The sequence below is a fragment of the Carassius carassius genome, chromosome 3, assembly GCF_963082965.1.
Source record: "Carassius carassius chromosome 3, fCarCar2.1, whole genome shotgun sequence".
NCBI classification, from domain to species: domain Eukaryota; kingdom Metazoa; phylum Chordata; class Actinopteri; order Cypriniformes; family Cyprinidae; genus Carassius; species Carassius carassius.
Window position 1 is genome coordinate 39,250,979 of NC_081757.1, and position 18,778 is coordinate 39,269,756.

Genomic DNA, 18,778 nt, shown 5'->3' on the forward strand with positions numbered 1-18,778 from the left:
ATTATCTTTCCATTTGTTAAAGAATCTTGAAATAAAACAAAAACAAATTAAAAAATATTAAGCACCAACAGTGCTAATAATAAGAAATGTTCTTGAGCACCAAGTCAGCATATTGATGTTCAGATCACGTGACACTAAAGACTCAAGTAATGATGAAAAATAAATGACAAAAAATGCATTAAAAAATTGCATAAAAAATTGCATTTAATTGCATTAAAAAAACGTACAGGCTCAATAAGTTGAAGAGTGTATCTCTCTGTTACCTACAGGACAGGTTCATGCCTCCACTGTGGTGCAGTATCTTCAGTCCATGACACTCCAAAGCTCCGGCCAGGACAAGCTGACCAATCTGCAACATATGCTGGACCCAGAGAACCAGGATCCACCTGTTAGTAGAGATACGTTTCATGCCACCATGAGAGAGTGGATCGCCCAGTGCTGCCAAGAAGGGTGAGAGATACAGACAAAAACACACTGTCGGGGATGTAATGGGACTCATTTTAAAATGAGACATTATAAAGTGTGCTAAACATTGATTTATGCATAGGGCTTCTGAGGATAAAAAACAGGAAACCGGATTAACCTTAAGAAAATTATCTGTAACTGGTAAGTGAATAATAGTGAAAGCTTACACACCCTTCTAAAGTTTGGGGTCAAGAATAATTTTATGTTTATGAAAGAAGATTCTATGATTGTGAAATATTATTACAACTTTAAAAAGTGTTGAATTTTCAGCAGTCTTCATTGTCACATGATCCTTCAGAAATCATTCTAATATGATTTTGTGCTTAATAAATATTTCTGTTAACTGTTGAAAACAGTTGTTCTTCTTTTTGTGGACTTTTGATCAAGTTAATACATCCTTGCTGAATAAAAGTTATAATTTCTATTGTAACTGTGGCATCTTAAACCAGTCTCACATTGGCCCCATAGGGACCGAATATCATCTTCCTTCAAACGAGATCACATTTACAGATGGAGCTGAATGTCATTGGTCAGTTAAGTGATTTTTTTCTTTGTTTTTGTACTACCTTTTGAAGAGCCCAGAAATGGCTTGACTGGTGCAGTTTTCTGTCATGTATAGATGGACTACAAGCCTTGTTTAGGTTTTGTTGGGTCTTTAAGAGCACCTGTGATTTCAGCATGATTCTGTGTGGTTTCAGTGAGTCTGGAGATCTGTCAGGTTTAGTGTCTGAGCTCAAACACACCCAGCACAGGTTGAGCGAGCAGAACAGCACTCTGCTGAGGAGCGTCTCTCAGTGTGAGGACACCATCCTGCAGCTCAGTCTGGAGGTGTCAGAGCTGCACACCAAACTGGCCAGGTGTCCACTAAATGCACCTCTCTTACCACAAGTCTATCTGTGTGTGTGTGTGTGTGTGTGTATATATATATATATATGCATAAAAATATGACTTGATAGATGTCAATGGAACGTTCTCTATACAAAACACTAAAATCAATATATTAAAGGAAAAGATGTAGATGGGTTTGTTGCAGTCTGTGTTACCTGTGTGTGCCAGAATGCCAGACACCGTGGGGGGCTAAAGGATGCTGGGATACACTCACAGATAACAGCTTGTGTCTGCACAAATAAGCAGAAAAAAGGACTTTCTCTCCATCTCACATTCCAACAATGACTCTGCAGTGAATGGGTGCCGTCAGAATGAGAGTCCTAACAGCTGATAAAAACATCTTAATAAACCATATATTATAATAAACCAATTATTAATGCCATGTGAAGTGAAAAGCTGCGTGTGTGCTCTTTTTAAATAATAGAAAAAATAAATAAACGGATAGATAGATAGATAGATAGATAGATAGATAGATAGATAGATAGATAGATAGATAGATAGATAGATAGATAGATAGATAGATAGTGGGCTTTGATGTGAGAGGACAACAGGGGATATGCTTTTTCACTGGAGAAAGCGTTCTTCTGGATTTGTATTTTGGCTTTAATGATGGACTTGTTTTACAAAGCTGTAGCTTTTCCATTCACATTATGTTAACTAATGGACTGGAGTTGTTTGGAATACTTGTGGATCACGGTGATGTTTTTATCAGCTGTTTGGGCTCTCATTCTGATGGCACCCATTCACTGCAGAGGATCCATTGGTTATCAAGTAACGTAATGCTAAATTTCTCCAAATCTGTTCTGATTAAGAAAGAAACCCATATACATCTTGGATGGCCCGAGGGTGAATAAATTTTCAGTGATTTTCCTTTTGTATCAGTATAATTGATATAACAAATAATCAACATAACACCATAAGGATGTTTATAGTTTCTCTTTCTCTTTGAAATGTCACCAGTACCCAGCTGTTTGTGGTAAGAGCCCGATCCCTTTCAGAGGAACTCGATGAAACCAGATGTGCACTGAGGGAGAGCCAGGACAGAGCCGCAAGAGCACAGGCCAGCAACCGTGCCTTAGTATGAATCATTCATGCTCTTAAAATCATAATACTGGGGACACTTGTTTTATAAATGACTATTCTTACCCAATACCTTGACATCTGTCTTTCAGATAAAGGAAAGCACACGCTTGAAAGCCCTAATCAAAATAAATGAAGAAAAGGTACTGACTTTTAGAGAATCATACATTGTGAATATGTATTTCGAAATAGTTCTGTTATGCCTTAAATCACAATATCTCCCACAGAATGAAAAATTAACCCTGGAGAGGAACCTGGCCGAAGATCGAATAAACAAACTGAGGAGAGAAAACTCTGAATTAAGGGTGAGAAAATGTAAGTGTGCATTGTATATGGCCAGAGAGTGAGCTACAGTATGTTAAAACTGTCTGATCATGTTCACAGGGAGAATTAGAAGAATCTCATATGGTGTTGGCTGTGAAAGACAGGGACCTTACAAAGGTGATATTAAACTCTGCGGCGATCGTTTCTCACTGTGTTGAGTCCTTTTTTGTATTTCTTTATGGCACTTGTTGTTTATTCCACATAGAAAAGCATCCTGCTGGAAAAGCTTATGGACACTTACTTTGAAAGTCACAAAATTATTGAGGTATTCCAATGTTGAGTATAATCTTGTGACCGTGTGAAAAAAATAGTTTGGCTGTTTAGTAATTGTCTGCTGATGCATCTGAAGGACCTGCAGTCAGAACTGATGAGGCTACAAGAGCACTCACAGCAAGCACTTTTCAGGTAAACACCTCCGATGCACCTCTCCCTCAGTCTCATGTTTCATTAGCAGGAACAATCAGCTGGCACTTGTGAAAAGCACCAAAATGTATAATTTTTTATACTCTAAATACTTTGTACTCATTTTTGGCAGGTTAAATAAACACCACATCAGTTCTCACATTCCACAGAGGACAGGAGTGACAAACCATCAGTCTCTGCACCATGAGATTCAAGAAGCTCAGCCGGTAACAGTCCATTTCACATTAACTGCTACAGTGAATAATCTCTCTAATGCATGAATTATATAAAAGTTAATGGGCAAATGTATCTTTATAAAAGTTCAGTGTTTTTGGAGATTAAATGTTACTTGGATGACAAAAATGAACCAACATATATATATATATATATATATATATATATATATAGTACAGACCAAAAGTTTGGAAACTATTACTATTAGGCTACTATACTATTACTATTACTAGTACTATTTTTACTATTTTTTTATGTTTTTGAAAGAAGTTTCTTCTGCTCATCAAGCCTGCATTTATTTGATCAAAAATACAGAAAAAAACAGTAATATTGTGAAATATTACTACAACTTAAAATAATAGTTTTCTATTTGAATATACTTAAAAAAATAATTTATTCCTGTGATGCAAAGCTGAATTTTCAGCATCATTACTCCAGCCTTCAGTGTCACATGTAACATCCAGTCTATCACATGATCATTTAGAAATCATTCTAATATTCTGATTTATTATGAGTGTTGGAAACAGTTCTGCTGTCTAATATATTTGATGAATAAAAGGTTAAAAAGAACTGCATTTATTCAAAATAAAAAAAAAATTCTAATAATATATATTCTAATAATATATTTTCTTTATTATCACTTTTTATAAATTTAACACATCCTTGCTGAATAAAAATATTGATTTTATTTTTAAAAAAAGGAAAAAAATTACTGACCAGTAGTGTATATTGTTATTACAAAATATTCATATTTTAAAAACATAGCTTCTTTTTTTTCTTTTTTTTTTCCTTTTTATTCATCAAAGTATCCTAAAAAGTATCGCATCTTCTGAAAAAATATTAAGCAGCAGAACTGGTTCCAACTTTGATAATGAATCATCATATTAGAATTGGGCCGTGGCTCTGGACCATTGGCCATCTTGTGTTGTGGTGCTGGCAGCCATCTTGTGCTGTGGCGCTGGATTGGCGGCCATCTTGAACCGTGGCTCTGGACCGGTGGCCAACTTGGCCATCTTGGGCTGTGACGCTGGCTCAGCAGCCGTGACGTGAACAGTTTTGGGAATCTCTAGGATCTTTGACAGCATGGAGAAATAGTCCAAAAACGTGTCAGCGGCCATCTTGGGCGTTGGCGCTGAGCTGGCGGCCATCTTGCACCGTGGCGCTGGACTGGTGACCACTTTGTGCTGTGGCGCTGGACTGGCGTCTATCCTGCCTCGTGGCGCTGGACCAGCGGCCATCATGGGCAGTGGCGCCACCATGGCGGGCGTGCGCTTCTTCTTTCCTCTCCGTCCGCCATGGTGAGACAGTGGCTCTGACCCATTCCACACGAGCCCCGGGTCGAAGGGAGGCCATGGTTGAGAGCGATGCCGAGTCTCCTCTCGACCACTCCCTCCTCAGCGACCTCCCCTGGTCCCCCGGAAAACCACCAGGCGAGTTCCCTCAAAACCATCTCTCTCCCGCTCTGTGGCTGGGGATGAGACATGGGCAGACATACCTCTGGTTCTTACTGTGACGGAGTCGTTCTGTCACGTTCGGTGATACAGGAAACCACGGAGATAGAACCATTTGGAGGTAAGTCTTTATTAAAGGGTTAATCCAAAAGAATAACAGTCCAGGCAGGGTTCGAAACCAAAACATCCATCCAAACATAAACAGAACAAGAAGACAAGGCACGGGCAAGACAGATTGATGGACATGAATTCACAACGACTCCGTGACACATACTAAGACAGACCGGGTTAAATACACAAGGAGAGACAAACGCTAATGGGAAATTGGCAGAGTGAGATAATCGATAACTAGTGACAGCTGGGTGCACTGATTAGGCAGGGACATGAGGAATGTGACTAATGAAGTGACAGACACCGTGGGGAAAGGAGGACATCTAGTGGAAACCCAGGGAACACAACCCAGACACTGTGACAAGAATGATTTCTAAAGGATCATGTGATAATGATCCTAAAAATTCAGTTTTGCATCACAGAAATAAATGATAATTTAAAGTATAATAAATTTAAAAACAATTATTTTAAATTGTAATAATATATCACAATATTACATTTTTTTGCAGGCTTGATGAGCAGAAGAAACTTCTTTCAAAAACATTAAAATAGCAATGTTTCCAAACTTTTGGTCTGTAACTGTATATAATATATATATATATATATATATATATATATATATATATATATATATATATATATATATATATATATATATATATATATATATATATATATGATTATTGGTCTTATTGCACTGACTAGATGAAGCCTAAAAGTTACTTTTGGGGAGACATTTTTGTTAATTGTGGTGGCATTTTTGCCCAGGGTCCCCATTAATTTCTGACACTGAATCAGAATCAAACGGCTAACAATGGACATGAATAATATTATTATTTTTTTTATTTTTATTTTTTTACCATGCACTTTATTAAACTTTTCAAATAGCAAACAGACACTGTCACCGTTCCACTGTTAAACACATCAACAATAAATCCAAGCAGCATATCATAAAAAGATATACAATAATAAATAATAAAACAATAAAATGTAATAAAAAAAGTAATATGTAATAAATGTACAAAACATATCATAAAACAAATTAAATCGCATTTCAGGGGATTAATGTTACCAGTAATATAGAAAGTTTTAAGGTGCTTTTGTTGTTTAAAAGATTGAAATAAAAATAATTAATGATTTTAAATGCCTAGAGAGACTTATTTTTTATTTGTTTTGTTTACACCAGTAGTTGGCGTCATTGACTGTCTTTTTGAGTGAATCATTGAATCATTCAGTTCAAAACCATCACCGATTCCTTCTGAACCGAAGCATCAGTATTCCATTGATTCTATTTTAGCAGTGTTTCAATGTTTTCGTTGGCAAACTTGGCATTGGCAGCCCAGAAACAGACGAAGAAATTGGCAATTCTGTCTTTAAAATGTAAGTTACTTGAGTAACTGTGTATTGAACTGTTGATTAAAAACAATATCTTTCTCATAATCGCTGTTAATCTCATTTTACATTCTACTAACTCAGTCAGCAATTAGATGCAGAATCGCACCGTCAATTAAAGATCATCAGTGCATCACACGTGGAAGCGAAATGAATGTAGTGGTTGTACATGATGTTTTCCTCTTTTCTTTCAGTCCCAGAATGTGTCTATGGAGTTGATTAGTGGTTCACTGAGCCAGATCTTACCCAGCGTCCCTCAGAGAAGCCTCCAGAAGATCAGACTCCACACACAGCTCTCAGACACTGTGAGCAACATCCACACGATATACTGGGTGCTTTGTGTCTCTAGTTACTAAAACAGTAACACTGAAGGAAAGTTATTTTACTGTTTAATAATATTATTATTAGTAGTAGTAGTATTAGTAGTACTTGTTTTACTGAAACAGCCCTTTAATAATCACGATTTACTTATTTTTAGTGTAAGTGACATTACAATAGTAGTAATTGATGTATTACTATATATTTTACAGATATCTATCTAATATGTAATTGATATAACTTAATATTTTAAATGTGCTTTTACAATTTATTAATGGTAAATTGTCTTTGTCTGTTGTATTTTTTCATTTTCTTTTAATAGTATGATCAGTGATCACATACGCTTAAATATTAAAAATGTGCTTATCCATTTAATACATGAACACAAAATCCAGGAGGCACAGAATTATTATTATTAGTAGTATTATCACCATAATTGTTGTTGTTGTTGTTTTGTTGTCCTGTGGAAAGCATTACAGGTTTGGAACAAAATGAAAGTAAGTAAATGATTTAATAATAATAATGATCTTAAGTATTATCTAAATATTATATAATTAATTTTATTATATTTTAATATTATAGTGTCTGACTTATGAACTTTGTTAAAAAGTCAGACAAACTGAAATAAGCCTGGCTTATTTGGTAAACTTGTTTTATGAGACTGCCTGTTGTTGTTGTTGTAATTATTATTATGAACAAATTTTAGTTTAACTTGATGTACTAAAATAATTCAAATTAAATTAAATAACAACTAATAGAAATATTATTAATAATAATAATAATAATAATAATAATAATAATAATAAATGACACAGCACAACTATAACGAATTTACTAAAACTAACTAAAATTAAAATGAAACACAAAATATACTAATATAATATAAAAATATAAGACTGTAGTCAACACAAAAATGAAAATTTGATTTAAAACATTTAATTTCACCCTTGTGTCATTCCAAACCTGCAGTGCTTTCTTGTTTTGTGTTATGTGCTCTTCAGGACAAAGATGGCAACAGTGAAAGTGAGAAGTTGCAGAGACTCTGTCTGCAGAAGCAACAACAACATGGAAGTTCAAGGCATCAGCTGGCCACACTGTAAAGAATCATATCTTAGGATGTCATCTTATAACATTGCTTTGCATTGCATGATGCATGATGTCCATTTGCTTTCCAGTCTGAAAGAGCTGGAGCTTCTTGAAACCCCGCTGGCAGCGCAAGGACAGCACAAGGCCAAGCATCAAACGCAGGAAGCCCACAGAGCGGCCATCAGCTGGTGGAGAGGCCAGACTAAAGAGGGCAAGAAGACCCAGGCTGCCCAAGTTCCACAAGAAACTGTGACGGACATTCAGAAGCCGATCCAAAGCCTGGACGTCAATCACATCCGGCCAGCCCAGCTGGAAGAAGCTAGGTGTGGCATGAAGGTGCTTCTCAAAGACCAGGGAATGAGCACCTGTGACGACGCTCAGATTCAGTTTAGGGATGTGGCTGTGGTCACTGATTCATCAGCAGAGCGTTTGGCTGCAGAAGAGCTGCTGAAGTCTCTGAGGAAAGTGGAGGACGTGGTTTCGCAGGCCTTGCGGGCAGCTCAGGTGCTCATGGGTAACGAGAAGAGGATAAAGGAGAGGATAGAGGCCATCAGCATGAGGGTGGAGAGAGCACTGAGCAGAGCTGAAGCTACTGAGAGTCAGCTCCGTGCCCTGGAGGCCACCATCTCTTCTAACACACAGGTAAGGACCGGTTTTAGGAAAATAGCATTAATTATCAAATTATCTTATGCAGCTATAATATAGTATAATTCAGAAAAAAAGTAGAATTTTCAGCAGCCATTACTCACATGATGCTTCAGAAATAATTTGTAAATTCTGATTTGGTGCCCAGTTTATTGGTGCTCCATTATTGATTATTCTTTTTGTCATTATTAATGTTGAAAACAACATCGTTTTTGCTACCTAAGATTAAACTGTGATACATTTAGTCTTTCTTTCATTCTTTGAGAAGAAAGTGCAATTAACAGCATTTTTTTTTTAAATAGTAATCTTTCTATCATTACAATTGTCATCCCGTTTGATCAATTTAATTCATCCTTTCTGAATAAAAGCATTTTTCTTGATCTTTCTTCCCCTGAATTTTTAAATAGTAGTGTATCATGGTTTCCACAAAAATATTAATCATAAAAAAAATAAAAATAAAAAAGTGACAGTGAATGCATTCATTATCTTACAAAATATTTATATATTTTTAAATAAATGCTCTTCTTTTGAACTTTGTATTTATCCAAGATTCCAGAAAAAAAAATGTATCAGGAGTAGTGGCTGTTAAAATTTCAGTTTTACATGACCGGAATAATTACGTTTTATAATATTTCCAAATAGAAAACCGTTGTTGCAAACTGACCTATATTTCACCGTATAATGATTTTACTGTATTTTTTCATCAAATAAATGCAGCCTTGTTGGGCATAAAAGATTAAGAAAATCTTATTTTTTCAGAATGTTTGACTACTATTATATACAGTATATAAAGTATAACCTGATAGCATGATGCTATAATTGATCTAACATGTTGTTTGTATTGTTCTAGTCGTTCTGTATGTCTCAATCTATGGCCAGTGGGCTCCTGGTGGATTGTAGCTTTTCCACACCCGAACCTGTCGCTCAGGAGAGCGTCCTCACTCCACTTTCATCTGAAAACGGTATTATTTACTTCGAAAGTTACTAAGACATTTCCTACGACTCTGAAGTTCATTTGTATGATGGCAACTTTGGGTAACGTTTTATGTAACAGTCCTTGAATCCTGTTTGTTTTCAGTGGCTGCTAAATTTTTTTTCTGTAATATATCAACATAAGTAGTATAATTTTCTAAATTCAGGCTATTTAGTAAGATGTTTTTTATTAGGACTCTTTCTGTAGCTCACATCATTATGGCTGTGGTGTTATGAGTGAGACATTGAATAATTCAAATGATCCTTTTAAACCCACTAATTCATTCGGGAATGAACAAGTAGCTGCATTTGAGCGAAGTTTGTTATTGAACTGTTGTCTAAAAAAAGTATCACAGATAATTCGATTCATGATGAACATTGACTGACTTTTCATGGTGGTATCTTATTTCTTCAAATAATAAACCCAGCAAAAATTACCTGAAAAAAAAAAAAAAAAAAAAAAAAATATATATATATATATATATATACAAATAAACTCAATTTTTATTATTGAAATCACTTTTAAAGGCAAAGTGTTAAATTGTTGTGGCACCAGAGACAATTGCAACTTTGACGATGATAATGCAATGTACCTATCCATTATTTTCATTAAAAAAAAATTGAAATATTACATAAAAAAATTAACTTGCCTTGGCATCTAATTGAAATAAAATAAGTTTCAGCTGAAGTACTGATGTAATAAATCCAACACTAAAATACATATAAATTAAAGTTACAAAGAAACATTTATAAAATGAATAAAAATGACTAAAGCACATGAAATCATTAAAACAGACTGAAATACAAATTAAAATTGAAAACATAAAAATAAAAGTAAATTCAAAATAAAGTGTATTTTTTTATAAATACTATAGTATATAAATCATCCTAAAATGACACTGTTTAGAAAAACGAGTACTGCGTCTTAACTAAGACGCTACGGGAAAAGTCTCTTTTCACGATACACTGAAGCAAAAAATTATCCTTAATTTTGAATTATTGTAAAGCGCATTTGCAGCAGCACACAGCCATAGGCGAGACGGCTCGCTCGCTCATTGGCTGCTCTGCGGCAACTGCATAAGCCTATCGAGCGCAGGCTGATGCAACATCAGACCAATGAGGGCACTTTGTGCCCTCCATGCCACTTCCCACCGAAACGGGTGTGGCCTAGCCCTATAAAGGGAGCTCGAAAAGGCTGACTCACCTGATTTATTTCATCGCCGAAGCGAACCAGAGTGAATCGTACGCACGGCAGAGAATGCAGTACTCGTTCCCTCTTCTAGAGAGAACCGAGGTTACATTAGTAACCGAGTACGTTCTCTTACGAGAGTTCTCTCGTACGGGAACCCAATGTAAAGCGCCATGCATGCAGAGATCACACACCAATAAACCTGGAAGCGACGCCCAGGATTTACAGTGCACAATCACCAGAGGGACTCACAGAGAGTCCTAGAACAGGAGGGGGAAACCCTCCGTCCCATATCTAGCAGCGTCCGTAGACGCGGCAATATGACATCACATATTCAAGGCAATGCCTGACCAATGTGGGAATGTGGGTCTTACGCAATACTGCTATATAACAGTCGGCAGCGCATCGCGCTTGCGATCTCAGAGTTCCAATCAGGACACTGATTCAACTATACCGACAGCAGCTTTGCTTGCAGAGCGGGAACCTCTAGGTTATAGAACCTGATAAATGTAGACGGCGAGGCCCATCCTGCCGCCATACATATATCCTGTAAGGAAATCCCACTAGACCACGCCCACGATGAGGCGACGACTCTTGTGGAGTGTGCTCTGACACCCAGTGGGCACTGAAGGCCCCTGGAAGTGTAAGCTAACGCTATAGCGTCAACTATCCATCTTGATAGGCTTTGTTTCGAAACAGCCATTCCCTTGGAACGTCCACTGAACGAGACAAACAGCTGCTCAGTCTGTCTGAAGACAGCAGAGCGAGACACATAAGCTCTTAAAACCCTAACGGGGCAAAGAAGACTTGAGTCTCCATCCTCTTCTGCCACTGACAGGGCAGACAGGAAAATAACCTGAGCCTGAAACGGTGCGTTGAGGGATTTCGGCACATAACCGTGCCTAGGTTTGAGTATGACTCTTGAGTCATTAGGCCCAAACTCCAAGCACGTCGGGCTCACCGAGAGCACGTGCAGGTCACCCACACGCTTCACTGAAGCGAGAGCCAACAAGAACACTGTCTTGAATGACAGATGTTTGAGGCTAATCATTCGGATAGGCTCGAAAGGGGAACCTTTCATGGCCTCCAAAACCACCGAGAGGTCCCATACAGGGACTGACGGAGGTCTGGGAGGATTCAGCCTCCTAGCTCCTCTAAGAAAGCGGATGATCAAATCGTTCCTTCCTATTGACTGACCGAGCGTTGTCTCGGAAAACGCTGCGATAGCCGCCACGTTAACTTTGAGCGTGGAGGGGGCTCTGCCCTTATCCAACAGCTCCTGTAGGAAGGAGAGAACCTCCGTCACCTCACAACTAAGGGGTGAACGTCCCCGAGCTGTGCACCAGCTGGAGAATACTGACCACTTCGAGGCATATAGCTATTGTGTCGACGGCGCTCTAGCCTGAGTGATAATATTTAGCACTCCCACTGAGAGATCAGCGGGTAACCGTTGAGCGCCCACACATGGAGGGACCACAACTCCGGTTGAGGGTGCCAAATCGAGCCCCTGGCCTGCGAGAGGAGGTCCCTCCTCAACGGCACTGGCCACGGGGCAGTGTCTGCCAACTGCATCAAATCTGGAAACCATGGTTGGTTCTTCCAAAGGGGTGCTACAAGCAGTACTGAGCGTTCTGCCAACCTGTACAGGTTTCGGGACCTGAGACCGCCCTGGCGATTTATGTAGGACACCACAGACATGTTGTCCGAACGGACTAATACGTGGTGGCCCTTGATTCGGGGACAAAAGCGCGTCAGCGCGCTCTCCACTGCCAGCATTTCCAGACAGTTGATATGTTGGAGCATTTCCCGTTCTGACCACAGGCCAAAGAACGGTCTGCCCTCGAACAGCGCTCCCCATCCTGAAGTGGAGGCGTCCGTCGACACCACTTTCACTTTCGAAGGAAGTCCCCAGGCTTACACCTGATTGGTACCAGTCGTTCGCTGTCCAGGGTTTCAAGGCTGTAACACAGCTCTGATTGACCTTGGGACGCAACTGACCGGATATCCACGCTCTGCGCGGTACTCGCGCTTTCAGCCAGAACTGCAAGGGGCGCATGCGGAGCAGGCCCAACTGAAGAACTGGTGATGCTGAGGCCATGAGACCTAGCATCTTCTGAAATTCTCTGAGCGAGAAGGTCACGCCGCAGCGTAGAGAGCTCGCTGCGCGCTGAATGCCCAACGCGCGCTGTGGCAACAGCCGCGCCGTCATGGAGCGTGAGTCCAGAGCTATACCCAGAAACAGTATCGTCTGACTGGGGTTCAGCGAACTCTTCGTCCAGTTGACACTGAGACCGAGTTTCTCAAGGTGATCGAGTAAAATGGCCCTGTGTTCCACGAGCTCTGATCGTGATTGAGCCAGAATCAGCCAGTCGTCCAAATAGTTCAGCACTCGCATGCCTCTGAGTCTGAGAGGAGCGTGCGCTGCGTCCATGCACCTCGTAAACGTACGAGGAGCCATGGACAAGCCGAACGGCAGGACTGTACACTGGTATGTCTGGCCCTCGAAGGCGAATCTCAAGTATCGCCTGTGACGTGACGCTATCTGTATTTGAAAATACGCGTCCTTCAGATCTATCGACATGAACCAGTCTCCTCTGCGAATATGCGCAAAGAGTTTCCTGGTTGTAAGCATTTTGAAACCACGTTTCGCCAATGCTTTGTTCAGCTGTCTTAGATCCAGTATGGGTCTGAAACCCCCGTCTTTCTTGGGCACTAGAAAGTATCTGCTGTAAAGCCCCCTTTCGCTTTGAGCTTGAGATACAGGCTCCACAGCCCCTTTGCTCAACAGTTTTGATATTTCGGCTCGAAGTAGGTGTGCTACTTCTGTTTTGACCGTAGTTTCGACGCGCGCTAAAAAGCGCGGAGGGCGTCGAAAAAACTGTAGCGAGTAGCCTCTCTGTATAATGTCTAGCACCCCTGGAAGCGCTGATCATGCGTCTGCATGAATGGCTAAGGGTTGGATGCGAAGCACGCTCTGTTGGCTGGGCAACGGCAGCGCTTCGATGTGCTGTAACATGGGCGTTATGCCTGTGACATTTGAGGCGGGGAGCGCGCTGATCACAGCGGGCAGATCGCTCGTCCTCGACCCCGCCACGGTGCTTAACCGAGTGAGGGAGGGCTGAGCGGGTCCCGTGGCACTCGTGCATAGAGACATTATACAGAGAGGCTTTATAGCACCATCGGCCGTGGCCGGGACACCAGAAATTACACTCTTTTCGGGAAATATCTGGGTAGCCATGATAACGGTTTTTGTGTGCAGGCAAGCGGGCAACTGTACAGGCTTGCGCGTTGCAGAAGATGCTGAGACAGTCACAATTCCTGGAACTGAAACAGCGGCGCGCTTGGGTGAGAGTTCTAGTACGACTCTAGCACGACTCGCTGCAGAACCGGAGCGCTTCGGAAGGAAGCGCTTGTGACGCTTTCTGGTCCTCGACGAATCTCTCAACAAACTCGTTGACAGAAGATCCGAAGAGGCCAGCGTGAGTCAGCGGGGCGTCGAGGAACGCAGTGCGTTCAGACTCTGCCATGTCTGATAGCGTCAGCCATAGATGCCTCTCAGCCACAGTAGCGGAAGCCATAACTCGTCCCATGGCCTGTGCAGCGGACTTAGTAGCGCAAAGAGAGATATCCGAAGCACTCCTCAAATCCGCGAGACAGATAGCCTCAGGTCCCATCTTGTCCAGCTTACGGAGGAGATCACCCTGGAATATCTGCAGCGTGGCCATGGTGTGTAGTGCAGACGCAGCCTGCCCAGCAGCAGAAAAGATCCACGCGAGCAGAGATGACGTCATGCGGCAGGCTTTAGATGGCAACACCGCTTTCGTCCGCTGTCCAGCAGAGGGCGGGCACAGGTGCGTCGCTATCGCCTGTTCCACCGGTGGAAGTGACTGGTAGCCTGTGTTTTTAGCATCATCCAGTGTGGAGAATGCTGGTGAAACAGACGAACGACTTCGCGCTGAGTATGGAGCGTTCCAAGCCTTTGCCACCACTTCGTGAAGCTCAGGAAGAAATGGGGCGGGCTTTGAGTTCCGGGACGTACGCTCATCCGGAAGAAAGCTACCATTCAGCCGGGAACGAGAGGGGGGCGCTGGTGCAGACCATTCGAGGCCGAGACTCGTCGCGGCCAGCGTGAGCACTCGCATCAGCTCCTTCTCAATGTCAGCTCGCCTGCTGGGCTTCTGAGCAGAAAGCGCGAGATCCCCGGAGCTCGCCCAGCCTTCACTGCCCGAAGCTAGCAGAGAGCACGTGTCCTCTTCCCCCGACGCGGCCCTGAGATCTACTTCCTCGGAAGACGCGGTGGCAGACAGCGGGCGCTGACCATCGGGAAGCGATGCAGGGGAGGCCGGTGAAGCAGGGCGAACAGGCGAGCTCGGTTGAGCTGGAGACGGTTCCGGAATCCGCTGGGAGCGGCGCTTTTTACGGCGCTGCAGCGCAGCAGGGAATGCAGGCTCGGAGAAAAATGCCAAGCGAGTACTCAGAGTCACCATTGGCAACAGCTCGCAGTGAGGGCAACCGCCGTCAGCGAGCGCGAGCGCTGCATGATCCTCACCCAGACAGGAGACACAGATGACGTGACGGTCTCCCTCGCTGAGCGGGGCTCTGCACGAGCCGCAAGATGGCATCTTTAAAAAGACGCAGCTCTTTTACGAGTGTGTGTCGCAGGGCGAACACACACACGAAGATGCAGAAAAGGATATAGGCGCAGGAACGCGCAGCAGGAACGGCAGTGGAAGGCGGCAGTGGAAGGCGGCGTTGGCCAGCGGCTTCAGGAATGGCTCGTCCCGCTGAGATGCTATCTGACGGCGCTTGCTTCCTTTCGTGATCCAACGATGCGTGAGCTTCGCTGAAGAGATGAAAAATCAGGTGAGTCAGCCTTTTCGAGCTCCCTTTATCGGGCTAGGCCACACCCGTTTCGGCGGGAAGTGGCATGGAGGGCGCGAAGTGCCCTCATTGGTCTGATGTTGCATCAGCCTGCGCTCGATAGGCTTATGCAGTTGCCGCAGAGCAGCCAATGAGCGAGCGAGCCGTCTCGCCTATGGCTGTGTGCTGCTGCAAATGCGCTTTACAATAATTCAAAATTAAGGATAATTTTTTGCCTCAGTGTATCGTGAAAAGAGACTTTTCCCGTAGCGTCTTAGCTAAGACACAGTACGAGAGAACTCTCGTAAGAGAACTAAAAATATTCTTCTGACATAGAAAAATATACACCCTTCACTTTATCAAGTACTCTATTTATTAATTATATTATTAGTCTTATTAATCAATATATATTTTAAGTGTATGTGGTATCTGCTTTTTTAAATGTAACACTGATTGAGTGTTTCTTCATAGTGTGTATGTTTTTATGTCTTTATGTGCAGTGTTTCTGTGTGTGTTTTCTCTAATGGCGTAAGCTTCTTCCTGCTGTGTCTATAGGGAGCTCTGTGGCTTTGGCCCAAGTGCAGCTGCCTCATGTGCTGTTTATAGAGCTGAAGGAAATAGAGATTCTCAGTTCACATGTGCAGTATAGGGTCTTAATCACGTTAATCATGTGAGAAGTGTGTTCTGTTTTTTTAAAAGCAGACATTGCTGTGTTTGTTTGCTCACGAAGCAACAGCAGATGTGTGTATAGCTAGCACAAAAGGTTGTTGCAACCTTTTTCTCTCTGCTTATTTCTTGTATGACAAAACGTCTTGTATTTGCTTATCAAATGATTAGTCCAAAGTGAAGAGATACAGACATGCAATAATATGTCTGACCATGCAGCCTGTCTCTTTGATGCTTTGTATTTTATGGCTGATGTCTGTAGCTGTTTCAAAGAGATAACATTATGTGCATTATGTACAGGTATAGTGTTTAAAAAAAAAAGATGAATCATACTCTCTCAGCAAAAGAGGAAAATGACATGAAATAATCTGCATTAAACCTGATTTAAACCACTGTTCAAAAGTCTGGGGTTGGTAAGAATGTTTTTAAAGAAAGGCTGGATTGTATTGTAATATAAATATATTATATAAATTGTTATACAGGTCTGAATTTTCAGTACCATTACTCCAGTCTTCAGTGTCACATAAATCCTTGCTATTCAAGAAAGAATTCCTCTTATCATTCTTCTTATTAAATAATGCTGAAAACAGTTTGCTGCATGATATTTTTTATGAAACCCGTGATACATTTTTTGTGGATTTTTTTTTATAGTTCAAAAGAACAGCATTTGAAACATTTCTATGATAAATTAATCCTTATTGAATAGAATGGAAGCCTGTTTTCATCAAAAAGTTAATTGCAACATTTTATCTTACAATTCTGACTTTATATCTCGCAATTCTGACTTTATAACACACAATTTTGACTTTTATAACTTGCAATTGCAAGTTTGTTTTTCACAATTCTGACTTTATAACATGCAATTTTGACTATAACACGCAATTTTGACTATAACATGCAATTTTGACTTTATAAACTCACAATTTTGACTTCGTAACTCACAATTTTGACTTCATAACTCACAATTTTGACTTCATAACTCATAATTGCAAGTTTGTTTCTCACAATTTTGACTTTATAACATGCACTTTTGACTTTATAACTTGCAATTTTGACTTTATAACTTGCAATTGCAAGTTTCTATCTCGCAGTTCTGACTTTATAACTCGCAATTGTGACTATATAACACAATTTTGACTTTATAACTCACAATTCTAACTTCCTAATTCACAATATTGACTTTATAACTCACAATTGCAAGTATATATCTCGCAGTTCTGACTTTATAACTCGCAATTTTGACCTTAAAGCTCACAATTTTTATTTAATAACTCGCAATTCTGACTTTATAACACACAATTTTGACTTTCTAACTCCCAATTGTGTTAAGTCTGAATTGCAATATTCTGAACTCAATTCTGAGGAAACAAAGTCAGAATTGTGGGATAAAAAGTCACAATTACCTTGTATTATTTATTATTCATTGGCAGAAATGGTCTTCCATAGTATATAACTAATTAATTCATTTCAAAAATGTTTCTGACCCCAAACCTTTCAACAGATTTTGACAGGTCCATTTACCTCAGACCAACCCCAGTGTGGAATGTATTCTCAAGTAAAGCGTTAGGTTACCCGGAAATCAAAAGGACATTCCAAACCTGTCGAACTTGACATTTGTCTTGATAACTGATTTTGTGCTCCACGCAAGACAGAAAGCATTACAGGTTTACTTACAAATTCAAAAGTAAGTAAATGATCAACTATTGATCTTTTAAGCATTATCTAAATATAACATAATTAACTTTATTATATTTTAATCTTATAGTGTCATCATTAACATATATTTACTTTATCAAAGGTTGTTTGTTTGGTTTTTGAACATGCAAATGTTGAAGTATAAAGCACGTGCACAGAACTGAACGAGTTTCTAAAGACGTTTTATGAGTGAGAGGCTTAATGCAAAGCATTTACCAGATTATTTCACCCTACAGAAAAGCCTGTTCTTCTTGGACGACATTTGCATTTGGTTTAGCGTTTAGCTGTTGTGGTCTTCTTGAAATGTTTTTTTTTTTTTTTAATCTTTAATGAAGTTCCTCTTTTTGCAGGGTCTTTTTAGTTTGTCTTGTTCAGATAAGAAATGATTGCATATTAACATGTATTTACCAGACTCTTTATACATTACACAATTAGATCAGTTTGTTTATTACCACCAGAAGCAAAGTCATCATGCATTGGTTTTAGTCGCTGTAATGGGAAATGTCAGCATATCAGTTGTGTCTGGTTCTCATTCCGAGCTGCTCATCCTAATCTCAATGCTGTACATTACACTCAGTAATAAATATATAAAGAGCCAAGCAGTGAGCTGAATCATCCGAAAACGCCCTCCTCGCCACTCTCTGAATAAATAACAGCCGCTATCTAGTTTTCTTCTCCTGAAGATGTCAGTGATTGATGTCGAACAGCTTTTTACCATGACCTGCGTTTAACCCAGACTATGAATCAGTTGCATTGATTGATTTAGTAGTTTTAAGATGCAGATTTGGAGCATAATGATTAGTGCATATTTTAATGTTGTACAACCGCTGTTCAATTGGTACTTGCTTTTGAAGGAAGTGAAACAATGAGTCTGTGCTTCGCCGAGTGCTTTCAACCAGAGGATAAAGCTCCTCATGTAAATGGTTGCCAGGTTATTGTTGCCCTTAGATATGGAGGCAGGGTGGGAGGGAGGGAGTGACTCTGAAAGAAGTATTGAAAA